Source organism: Taudactylus pleione, unplaced genomic scaffold, assembly GCF_031769625.1.
Source record: "Taudactylus pleione unplaced genomic scaffold, aTauple2 ptg000186l, whole genome shotgun sequence".
Lineage (NCBI taxonomy): Eukaryota > Metazoa > Chordata > Amphibia > Anura > Myobatrachidae > Taudactylus > Taudactylus pleione.
Window position 1 is genome coordinate 8,704,449 of NW_028284588.1, and position 12,523 is coordinate 8,716,971.

The 12,523-nt window shown below is 48.1% G+C and overlaps 1 protein-coding gene across 1 annotated transcript in view; it reads left to right on the plus strand.

The window, feature by feature from the left end:
* Window positions 1–12,523, plus strand: part of NFX1 (nuclear transcription factor, X-box binding 1) — a 107,122-nt gene that overhangs the window by 36,858 nt on the left and 57,741 nt on the right. The window lies entirely within an intron of this gene.

A 12,523-nucleotide genomic window follows, 5' to 3' on the forward strand; every position in this document is an offset into this window, starting at 1 on the left:
ATGTTGAGTGACAGCACGCCCCCTTTGGTGGGCGGGCCGGGGGAGTGGCTGCCCAGACGGAGGCGTTCTCATGGGAATGCCTACCGTCTGGGGCCGGCCCCACTGACATCACAAGTGATGTCAGTGGGAGTGCTTTCGGCTCTGTTAGAGCCGAAAGCACTCTTGGGCTTGCGGCAACGAGACCCTACCACAAGGGTCTCGTCGCAAGCTGGATGGTCGCGATGGTCTTGACCATCGCGACCATCATCATGGCCGCACGCTATAGCTCCACAGCAATGCGAGCGGCCAGGAGGCCGCTCAAAAAAAACCAGAGGGCCGGCCCTGATTCAGAACAAGCGCTCTGTCAGAGCGTCCAGCTCTGAATCAGGCCCTGAGGGAATATGACCCGGAAAGTTTTCGGGTGTCTAGAGTGCTTGATTTCTTCAAAGCGGACTGGAAAAGGGGCTCCGTCTGGCCTCGTTGAGGGTACAAGTTTCAGCCCTTTCAATCTGGTTCCAACAGAAGATCGCCCTAATGCCAGATATAAGGACGTTATATCAACCTCCCTTCGTTCCCCCTGTAGTTCTGTGGGATTTGACGATAGTTCTCAGGGCCTTACAGGCTCCACCGTTTGAGCCCTTAAATTCAACAGAGTTTAAGTGGTTAACAGCAAAAACAGTATTTCTTCTGGCTATGGCATCTGCACGCAGAGTATCGGATCTGGCTGCGCTCTCTGTCCGCGCTCCCTTTTTGGTATTTCATCAAGATAGAGCAGTACTGCGTACTAGGCAGGATTACCTTCCAAAAGTGGTATCTAAATTCCATATAAATGAAGAGATAGTGGTCCCAGCTTTTCAGGATGCAAGTCTCTCGGTGTAGGAGGCTTCCCTAGATATTGTCCGTGCATTGCGAATTTATGTAAAACGCACTAGCAAATGGAGGAAGTCTGATTCCCTTTTTGTGCTTTATGGTTGTCATAAGCGTAGCTGGCCAGCCAATAAACAGATGCTGGCCAAGTGGATTCGCATGACAATCTCTCAAGCTTATACACAGACTGGCCTGCAGGTGCCGGACTCCGTAACAGCACATTCTACCCGACCGGTAGGGCCTCTGCTGAACAATTATGCAGGGCAGCCACCTGGTCTTCCATCCATACTTTTGTCAAATTTTATTGTTTTGACACCTTTGCCTCTCAAGATGCCTCCTTCGGGCATAGGATTCTCCTCTCTACTGAGACTCGGGAGCGTCCCCGCCCATAGGGTTAGTGCTTTGGGATATCCCCAACGTATCAGCTGTGGACCCTATGGACCCCGAAGAAGAAAATAAGAGTTATGGTATAACATACCTTTTGTTAACTTTTTCTTCGAGGTTCATGGGGTCAACAGAACACCCACCCTGATGCACCTCTCTTGAGAGTCTGGACTAGTGAGTATGGGTTTTCTTCTTTTTTTTTTTTTATCCTTGTTTTGTCTTCGCCTGCTTGAGCTTGGTAACGAACTGGCTAAATGAGACCGGAGGCGGGTATATTAGGGAGAGACCCGGTGCATCCTGGGAGCAGAGAGCTTGTTTGTTTTAACTGTTTGGTTTCCGGGATTTATACCCCAACGTATCAGCTGTGGACCCCATGGACCTCGAAGAAAGAGAGTTAACAAAGGTATGTTATACCATAACTCTTATTTTTGTGGAATCGGGGGTTGGGGGGGAATCCTAGAGATGTTATGAAGGTGGAATCAGCAGACTGAGAGATGGCCTGACTGTAGCGAGAGAAAGAGAGGGTGGAATTGAGGATGATACCATGACAGTGGACATAGGAGACAGAAGAGAGGGTGATGTCAACAGAGAGGGGAGGGGGAGGTGGAGAGATACTGGAAGAGGGGAAAAGCATGAGCTCAGATATATGCAGTGAATACGGATGCCAGTTTAAAAATAAACTTGTGTTGCTCCCTTTTCAATCAGAGGTTGGGTGTTTTCATTTCAAAGCTTTCAAGAGGCAGAACCGATTTTTATGAAAATTGCATCATTTTGTAGTGATCACTTCTAGAAATAATTTGCACTTTGGGCCTGATTCAGAGCCGCTCGTAAGCGGCCGCTCGTTCGCTCCGAGCAATGTTTGCCCAACTGCGCATGCGTACGGATCGTAATACGCATGCGCGAACCAGTCAGTGCGGCCGAAAATCGTTTGTTCGCTAAATAGCGAATGCCTGCTATTTTGAGTGACAGGAGGAGGCGTATGTGGGTGGTAACAGGGGAAGGTGCTTGAAAACGGGGAGTGGAGATCCGAACGCAGGCGTGCTTAAAGGTCAATACGGCCGTTTTAAGGGTGTGCATAATTAATACAGCAGCGTCATTGACCACGTCACTGGGTTATTTTATAGCCAGAACTGCTCGCAAAATTGTGGTAGCAAAAACCAACCACAAGAATAGCGAGCAGTTCATACCCTGGTCGATGTACTCGATTAATCTAATAAATAGCGGACATGACGTAGGATGCGAGTGGCCAGGGGGCGTATTTTTTCAAAAAACGACCGCAAGTTTTGTTCGCTCGTTCAGACAGAGGCGTGAACAGACCGCAAAGAGCGAAAGGTTCATTTGAATAGCCACCCCTATTTTCTGAACGAGTGAGCGCAAATAGCGTCCGGCTCTGAATCAGGCCCTTTGTTTCATATCTGTTCGTCAAATTAAAGCTGATCAATAGCAAAACAAAATGTCTAGACCTATTGAATAGGATAGGCTACACAGTCTGTGCACAGGGCACACAGTGACATTGGTGTGAGTGGTGGGTGAAGGTGCTGCTGCCACCAATCTGTATTGTGCTGCTGGTCACATGGGCCACTCCCGTGACAGGACCCCTATGCAATTCAAAACAACTACTGTATAACACTTCAAATGAAAAAAATGCTGGCAGAAGCGATTTTATCGTGGGTGAAGTTGCCAGCAGCAGCTAGTAAGAAATATTTTCAGAGGCAAATTTGTTAGAATTTGCCCCTGAAAGGAATTTGTTAGAATTCTTGGACCTACGATTCTCGAAGTTCTTCAAGCCCAGGATTTAGGGAAGGAGAAACAGCCATGAAAGAAAATTTAAAAATGGTGGTCAAAAGAAATGTAATTTGCACACTGCCAGAAACCCAAACAGGAACACAATTACATTCCACGATATTAATTGTGGAGTAAAACAGAGGAGGCTTTTGAATTATTCTAGATCTAGGGTAGCTCAATTTATACATCAACACCATAAAGTTCAAAATGGAGTTGGTAAGGACCATCCTGAATATAAATATAAAATGTATTAACCTGAGTGGATCTCAGAGATGCCTACCTTCATGTACCAATTCACCTGGCACATCAACAATTCTTAAGACTTACAAGATTCAATTAACTCTTTCAGTACAAATGTTTCCCGTTTTGGACTGTCTAACTCACCAACTTAATATGGTAAAGAGACAGAGTGCTACATGTAGCAAAATTTAATTGTGCAATGCCATAAATAAAAATAATAAAAACAAATGACTAAAAGGACTTAATGTGTATAGCCTTTTGTGAGGTATTTGCGGTTCCCGCTTTGACACTGGTCAGCGTCAAAGCGGGAACTGTAAGTTCAGAGAACACCGTGCTGGAAGTGCTCGCACGGGTGCAGAGGAAACCAGCCAGGAGAAGACTCAGCATCTGAAGGTAGGAATTAGGGACAGCTAGTTAGTGTCCAAACAGATGTTCATCCCCATCAGGTACAACATTGGAATCCTTCTTAGAAGCACACCGGAACCGAACCGCAAATACCTCACAAAAGGCTATAAACATTACGTCCTTTTAGTCATTTGTTTTTATTATTTCTTTCTTCTATGGGGTCCACAGCCATTACGTTGGGGTATGAATCCCGATCACCAAACAGTTAGTACAAACGAGCTCTCTGCTCCCAGGATGCACCGGGTTTCCTCCTCATATACCCAACCTCCTGCCTCAGGTAGCCAGAGTTTTACTCTCTATCTCAGCGGGTGGTCTGAGCTGTCCTGATTGGAGGCGCACCGGCCACGCGCTGCAACTACCTCCTCCGGCGCCGCACCACTAGCCTCGGCAGGTCCTTGGCAGGGGATTTGGCAGGGGCTTTCTGGCCCTGGACCGCAACCGGATCAAGGGGATGGCAGGTAAGCAGGTGGTTGCGGCGGCTGCTGACGGCGGGACCACGTGGCGGTCCGCCTCAGACGGTGAGACTGGCCGGAGGCGCACTGCAGTGAGGAGGCATACGGCTTGTTCTCCTAGCCTAGACCGCCGGGATTTGATGTTCCTGACCAGCCGGGGCGGCGGCCAGGTCAGTTTACCGGGCAGGTCCAAGCAGCATAGGTGGAGGTACGCTTCCCCGGCGGCCCCTCCCCCAATCCACACGCTAGTTCAGTCCTCTGGCACAGTTGATTGTGGATTGTTCCTCCCAGCCTCCATATAGGGCAGCCAGAGTGTATGTCAGTTGCTCTCTGAACGCTGCTCCTACAAGAGGGACGCTGGGCAGTCTCCCTGTATACCTTGCCTACTGCTGGTCTAGGTTTTTACAGGGCTCTATCCTACCTAAGCTGAGGCTGATTATGGTAGTGAGAGCTTATATGCATATGGCTCGCATAGTATTTATGCATGACATATGATTGTTGTTTATGATTACTGTTTCTTCTGTAAAAGAACTGTAATTCCTGTATACTGTCACTGTCTCTCCCCTTCCCTTGCTACAGGTGTGTGGGTTGAGAGTAGAAAGCAGCACATATACACTCAGAACCAGTGGCATAGTGTTATGTCTAAGGAGTCTGAGGGTCAGGTGGCTGGAGCCCCGTTGCTGATATCCTGTGTAGCCTGCAAGGCAGGTTTGTCCCCACAGGACTTTCTACAAAATGGGCTTTGTGGGAACTGTTTCAGACAGCCACCACACCAATTAAGTTTGCCTGTTTCAAGCCCTGAGCCTCCTTGGACATCATTTTCTCAGGTTATGGCTCAGGTGGCGGAACGGCTGGCTTCTCCGGTACCACCGGTTTGGGGTTTGCCTCAGCAGATGCATCCTATGCCCATGATGTGGCCGCCTTGGATGGACCCTGGTGCTGGTAAGGTTATGGCATCATCCTCAGGGGTTTTTCAGCCTCAGGCTGTCAAGCCAAATCTAGGCGCCATGTACAGCCTTACATGGGTGAGTACTCGAGTGCCTCCTCCGAGGAGGAACAGGCACAGGACTTTTCGCAGGAGTCTAGCTCTGAGGAGAGTGATGATCATTTCCCAGTAGCCGATGTCCCTTTTCTGATAAGGGCTGTAAAATCGGTGTTAAATATCGAGGAAGGGGATCTTCCGCTTAGGAAAGCCCCCTCTGTTCAAGCGCCAAAAAGTGGTTAAGGCAGAATTCCCAAAATCTGAACATTTATCAGAACTTATGGAGGAAGCCTGGGTCCGTCCGGATAAGATAAGCCATTCTTCTAAAAAAATGGCGCTTCTATATCCTTTTCCAGCAGAGGACTGTGCCAAGTGGGAGAATCCACCATCAGTTGATGCGCATGTGGCACAGCTGATTAAACGTACCACTTTGCTAATCCCAGCAGTTTCGCTGAAGGAAACCACGGATAGGAGACTGGAGTCTTGTCTCAAATCAATTTTTTCGCTGGCAGGAACGGCCACTCGCCCAGCTATGGCCACTGCCTGTGTAGCAAGAGCTATTGAGGAGTGGGCCAAAACTCTAACGGAGTCTTTACCAGATGCCTCTAAGGAGCAACTGGATGTTATCTCCTTTATTAGAAAAGGGGCCTCTTATTTGGGTGGTGCCGCCTTGGATGCAGGGATCCTTTCCTCTAAAGTTTCATCTGAGTACGTGGTGGCACGTAGGATCCTCTGGTTGAAGGATTGGAGGGCAGATGTCGGGTCCAAAAAAGCCATAGAATTCCTTCCATTCACAGGAGGTGTGCTCTTTGGTCCAGAACTGGACAAAATTGTATCCTCCATGGCAGCCTCAAAGACGGCAGTTTTACCATCAGCAACCTCGTCTAAATTGAGGAGGGCGTCCTTTCGGGAGTTTCGGCCACAGGGCAAGGCTAAGGGTCAGCCCTCAGCGAGATTTCCACCAAGAAAGGCAGGACCCAGGAAGCCCTGGCAGAACAAAGTTCCGGGATCTAGGGTCCAGGATAAACCAGTGGCCTGATGGGACTGGCCTCCCCCTGGGGGATCCCAGGGTGGGGGGCCGACTGCTTCGGTTCTCAGAGCCCTGGCACCTCACGACGGAGGATGCCTTTGTGTGGGAGTTGTTTCCCGAGGTTACGCCCTGACTTTTTGGAGGACTCCTCCTCAAAGGTTCTTTTGTGTAAACCCGCAGGTGGGTTCAGAAAGAGCTTTGGCCCTTCTGATGCTAGTAAGGCAAGAATAGCCTTCTGAAGTAGTGATTCCGGTGCCAGAGAACCAGTTCAGAGAGGGGTTTTACTCCAATCTGTTCTTGGTTCTGAAACCAAATGGGTCATACCGGCCTATTCTAAATCTGAGAGAGCTCAACAAATTTGCTCGAGCCCCCGGGTTCAGGATGGAAACATTGCGATCGATTGTGTTGGCAATGGAACAGGGGGAATATATGGTGTCCCTAGACATACAAGATGCCTACCTTCACATCCCAATCACACAGGCTCATCAAAAATTTCATCATTTTGCAGTAGGGGAGGAACATTTTCAGTTCCAGGCCCTGCCGTTTGGCCTGTCCACAGCCCCTCGGGTATTCACCAAGGTGATGGCAGTGATGATGGCATGCCTCAGGCGCCAAGGCGTCAGGATTTTGCCTTACTTGGACGACCTCCTGTTGCTGGGGCAGTCCCCACAGCAGTTACAGGATCATTTGAGGCTGACAGTATCATGTATGTACAGTCACGGCTGGATCATAAACTGGCAAAAATTGGTACCCTGTCCGGTACAACAGATGTGTCATTTGGGAGCGAGATTGAACTCCGTGGTGCAGAGAATATATCTGCAGGAGGAGAAGATCCTTGCTCTACAATCACGAATACGCAGGTTGCTTCGCAACAGGCAAATATCCGTTCTAGTAGCCATGCAGGTCCTGGGGTCGATGGCGGCCACCTTCAGGATGGTGGAATACGCTCAATTCCACTCCAGACCAATGCAGCAATTCATTCTGTCTCGCTGGAACAAGGATTATCGCACGATCAGGTCCCAGCTGCTGCATCTCTCTCCAGAGGTACGGTTGTCCTTGACCTGGTGGTTGCAGACAAAGCATCTCAGGCAGGGTCGCCCCTTTTGGGTGTCGGATTGGACATTAGTCAAAACCGACGCCAGTCTTCAAGGTTGGGGGGCGATGACGGGGTCACACACTTTCCAAGGAAAGTGGTCAGTGACGGAAAGCCGGCTACCGATAAATATCCTGCAACGAAGAGCTATATTCAAAGCTTTAGTGCAGGCTCAGGAAATCTTAAAGGGCAGGTCGGTGCAGATACAGTCGGACAATCGCACCACAGTCGCCTACCTAAATCATCAAGGGGGCACGAGGTATCAAGAATCCTGGTATGGGCAGAGACTCCTCTGCCCACGATATTGGGCGTGTTCATTCCAGGAATCCTGAATTGGGAGGCCGATTTTCTCAGTCGGCAAGAGATAAATGCAGGGGAATGGGCCCTACATCCACAGGTTTTTCGGCACCTTGTGGACAGGTGGGGTCTACCAGAAATAGATCTGATGACATCAAGAAGGAACAACAAGGTTCCCAGGTACGGATCCTGGACAAGAGATCCGAGAGCCGAGTTTGTAGACGCACTGACAGTAAAGTGGCATTACAAGCTGGTAAATCTGTTTCCCCCCATTTGCTCTTTTGCCCAGAGTGGTCAGAAAGATCAAGCAAGAGGGCAGCACCGTCATATTAATAGCTCCGGCGTGGCCGAGACTGCACTGGTTCACAGATCTACAGTCTCTCCATAGACACTCCATGGCCTCTGCCATTGAGACTGGATCTGTTGCTACAGGGTCCCTGCTGGTACCCGGATCTTTGACGACATGGCTCTTGAGGCCTCCGTCTTGAGAGAAAAGGGGTTTTCCGAGTCTGTTATATGGACGATGCTGAAGGCACGGAAACCATCCTCAGCCCGTATGTATTATAGGGTTTGGCATACTTTCTTTCAGTGGTGTGAACTGAAAGGGTATGAGCCACATAAATTCCTGATATCAAGAGTGCTGGATTTTCTTCAAAGCGGTCTGGAAAAGGGCTACACCTGGCCTCTTTAAGGGTACAGGTGTCAGCTCTTTCAGTCTGTTCCAACATAAAATTGCTCTGAGACCGGATATAAAGACCTTTTTTCAGGGGGTGTTGAGGAATCAGCCTCCCTTCGTTTCCCCGGTTGTTCCGTGGGACTTGACTCTAGTTCTGAAGGTTTTACAGGCTCCTCCGTTCGAGCCTTTAAATTCAATAGACATCAAGTGGCTAACAGCAAAGACTGTATTCCGGGAGCCGTTCTTGATATTTCATCAAGATAGAGCAGTACTACGTACTAGGAAGGGTTACCTTCCGAAAGTGGTGTCTAAATTTCATATTAATGAAGAAATAGTAGTTCCAGCATTTCAGGGCACAAGTCTCTCACAAGGTGAGGCTTCCCTGGATGTGGTCCGTGCATTGAGAATTTGTTAAATGCACGAGCAAATGGAGGAAGTCCGATTCTCTTTTTGTGCTTTATGGTTGTCATAAGCGTGGCTGGCCAGCCAATAAACAGACACTGGCCAGGTGGATTCGCATGGCAATTTCATTGGCTTATACACAGGCTGGTATGCGTGTGCCGGATTCAGTGCTCTGTCTCTTTACCATATTAAATTGTTACACTACCACGGAGCTGCTTTTTCACATAAGCGCAGTGATAATTTTTACCATTTCTACCTCACCAACTACCTTTTATATTTGGAATCTCTATATATACAAAATAAAGTTCCCAGTTTAGGGGGTCTGCCTGTTTGTTTGGGCTAATCTCTTGAACCACTGGACTGATTTTGATGGGGTTTTCACTATTTATTTGTATGAACCATTCATCTCTGACAAAAGGGAGCCGAGCAGTGACTATTTTAGTGAAGCAGTCGCAGAAAAGAAATCTTGCACCAGAGGAGCTGCTCATGGTGGTGAAACAGCAAGACCGCACCGGAACTGAGCCAATCGGAGCTAGCAATGTGCCCTGTTGCTTAGCAGCAGCCTAGAGAGGGGAGGGAGTCGAGGACTGAGCAGGGCAGACAGCGAGTGAGAGACCACCTCAAACAAACCCAAGAAGGTGCCCTGATGCAGACACAGTAGCCAGGAAGGAGCCAGGGGAAGCATAGCTATAAGGAATAGAAAAACAAAACATTGTTTGATTTCCATTTGATGGTCATCGGACCACCACAATCAAATAATTAAATGATTACAATCTGAACAAAAACATTGGTGGTTAGTAACCATCTGATTGCAATCTTCATCCCTGAACCTGCAGGCGGACTCTGGCCACCACTTCTCCAACTTGAAGTGCTCCCTCTCCAGCTTGATGTTCCCGCTCACCCACATGCCCTCGGTGAACAGGGGGCACCTCCCCTGGAAGTTGGCGCTGTTCTTGGAAAGGGACACCATGGTGAGGAAGCTCAATAGGAAGTCAAGGAAATACAGGGTACATTGTGCAAAGAGTACAATGTTCATCTCCATATTTGGCAGCGAGGGAGGGGTGCGCATAGAGGCTGCGGAAATATGCACGTGTCCCAGCCCCGGGAACATGCTCCTGAAAATGCTTACAATAGCTGCAATACAAATCGCTCATCCATGATCCTCCTGTCCTCCGGCCACTACTCCACTGTGAAGTGCTCCCTCTCCAGCATGATGATCCTACAGGGTACATTGTGCAAAAAGGACATTGCTCATTGCCATATTTGACAGCTGGGGACGGGTGCGTAGGGAGACTGGAAATACGCACAGGTGCCCTAGCTCCGGGGACAAGCTGCTGATGATGCTTACAGTAGCTGCAATACAAATCTCTCATTCATGATCCTCCTGACCTTCCCAGCACATGCCAGTGGCCGGACCTCAGCCAGCTGTAGGGCAGCAGGAATGGAGATCATTGTGACACTGGTGAGATACAGGGGACTGTGGTTACATGGCATAGGTTGTTCTAAGATGCAGTGTTAGGTACCCACGGGGTGTGGGTTAGGTTTAGCCACTAACGGGGAGGTTTAGGATAGGGTGGGGGGAGGTTTAGAGTTAGGATGGACAAACAGGGTTAGGGGAAGAAGGGGGGAGGGTAGGTATACTTACCCGACCCTTGTTGGGATCCTGAGCATTGGAATGCCGCTGTCGGTGTATTGACAGCAGGCATCCCGACTGCCAGGATTACATACCCATTCTGATTTGCACATCTAGCAGTATACAGTACGGCAAGACAGCTGAATAGTGATCGATTTGGAACAGTCAGTAATGACAGAAATATGCTCCCAAGTAGTCTGTAACTATTGTGGCAGTATCACCAGAGGTGGCACTGGTGAGCAACAGATCCGCCCACACAGACTAGAAAAGCATTGTGGGAAGATGCCTAATGGCTGCCTTGTGGATAGAGCTCAGGTGTGGGCTGATGAGAAGGCAGACCAATCTATGTGGGATTGTGGCAGCCCGAGAGCCCAGTGAAGCTAAGCGAGCCATTGGGGGCCAGGAGGCCTGTGTCTGGACCTTGCAGTAGGCAAGGGGGGACCACAAACTCTCAGACTGTGTGACATTGAAGCAGCTGGGCTGCAGGCTGAGGAAGCCAGGCCTTACTGTATACCTGGAGGATACAGGGAAGGCACAGAGGTTTGTGGCAGCCAAGCCAGGCTGGAGCCGGCAATAGACCTGCAGAGAAGCAGGCAGAGACTTTATTGGCAGACTAGCTGCACCTTGATAGAGAGGGTTCAAGAAGTGAGCTAGTGCCCTAAGAGAGGGCTAGGTGGTTTGTTATTTTCTATTACTATGCTGAAGTAAAGCACCATTTCCTTTATTTTACTGGAATGCCATGTGTGGACTCCTAATTCTGCACCTAATCACTGCACCACTAACCCCAATCTACCGAGCTAATTACCCCCAAGATATCACACTATATTCCCACCAAAAATTATTTGTCAATATACTATATAAGCTCTCCAATGCAGCTATATAATATAAATATAAAAATTATAACTTGCATATGGTTGTTTAATAATGCTTCTACTCTTCTGTTAATTCTGTAGTAGTTGTTTAGGTGATATAAATGTTTCAATCGTATTCAGCATAATTTGCTGTGAGTGTATCCAGCGACTGTGAACTAGTAATCTGGTACACATTACTCGACCCGCCAATCCGATGCCTTATGATCCGGTGAAACGATTTATATCAGGCGGGGTGGTACACGCTGCACTATCCGGCGCCCAACCACCCGATACATCGTTCACCTGTACCATTCACCTTCCTGGTGCCGGCAGCTGGATCGCTCCATCACCTTAAGGACTAAAAACAGAGCAATGAGATGGTAGCTTTATGCTGCTAAATGACGGTGCTGCAGCATATGCTCCAAGCTGATGCTGTATGTATGGTTCCAATGGCTGCCAGTTGTAGACACAGAGAATAGCATGTGCTGTGTTCCGATGTGATCTGCAGATGTACCTTTTCCTTTAAGCTGGGTACATACTGAAGCGATGTGTACCTGGATGATATGGCGGCCGACTGGCTGACATATCGTATCCATGGTACACATCATTGCAATGTAATGAAGGACGGAACAATCCCTCATTCTGTCCTTCATTACTTTGCACGGCGCCGCATGTGATGATATCCAGTTGGCCGTGCAGCACGCCCAACCAGAAGATATTGCTAACGACCGCGGGAGCGTGCAGCTTGTCCGTACACACTGAACTGTCTGGCTGATATGTTTTCTTTCAGCCGGAAACAACATATCGGGCAGAGTGTATCCAGCTTAAGAACGTAGTTTGTTTTAGTAAGAAGAAAGGTGAAGAAACCTCAAAAGCATCTGTTGCAAGACTGATATAATCTTTGTATTCAAGAACAATACTCGTACAATCATTGGTTATACCAGAAACTATCATGGCACATTCTACTGAAGCTTTGGCTCGGGCACAAATGTCTACATACGTTTAACTTATTAAGAAGAAAAAATTCTATTTACGTTTAGTTTGAATATCAGTATGCAATGTTCAGTTTTTTTTATCATAAACCTGTTGTGTATGCTACATGGAGAAGGAAGAGGCAATTGTAGATTATTATTTGCTAATCTAGTTTCCTACACTGAGATCCATATGCCATGACCTTCTCAGTCACCAGATCTGAAAATTTATAAGATATTTTAGAATGACCACAGTGACAGCATTTTCCACCACCATCAAGTTCAGGCTTCCATTTAGTAAATTACTTGTAAAATATTGTTACTGCCTTTTTCTGTTGGTAACATGATGTATACAGGCCGTACTGGCTTTACATTGTGTCCCAATGCCCTGTATGTTGTTTTACATTCGAGGTTACATTTTGATTTTATACTTCTAAAAACATAGTAATTTACAATGGCATGTAAAGAGACATCTG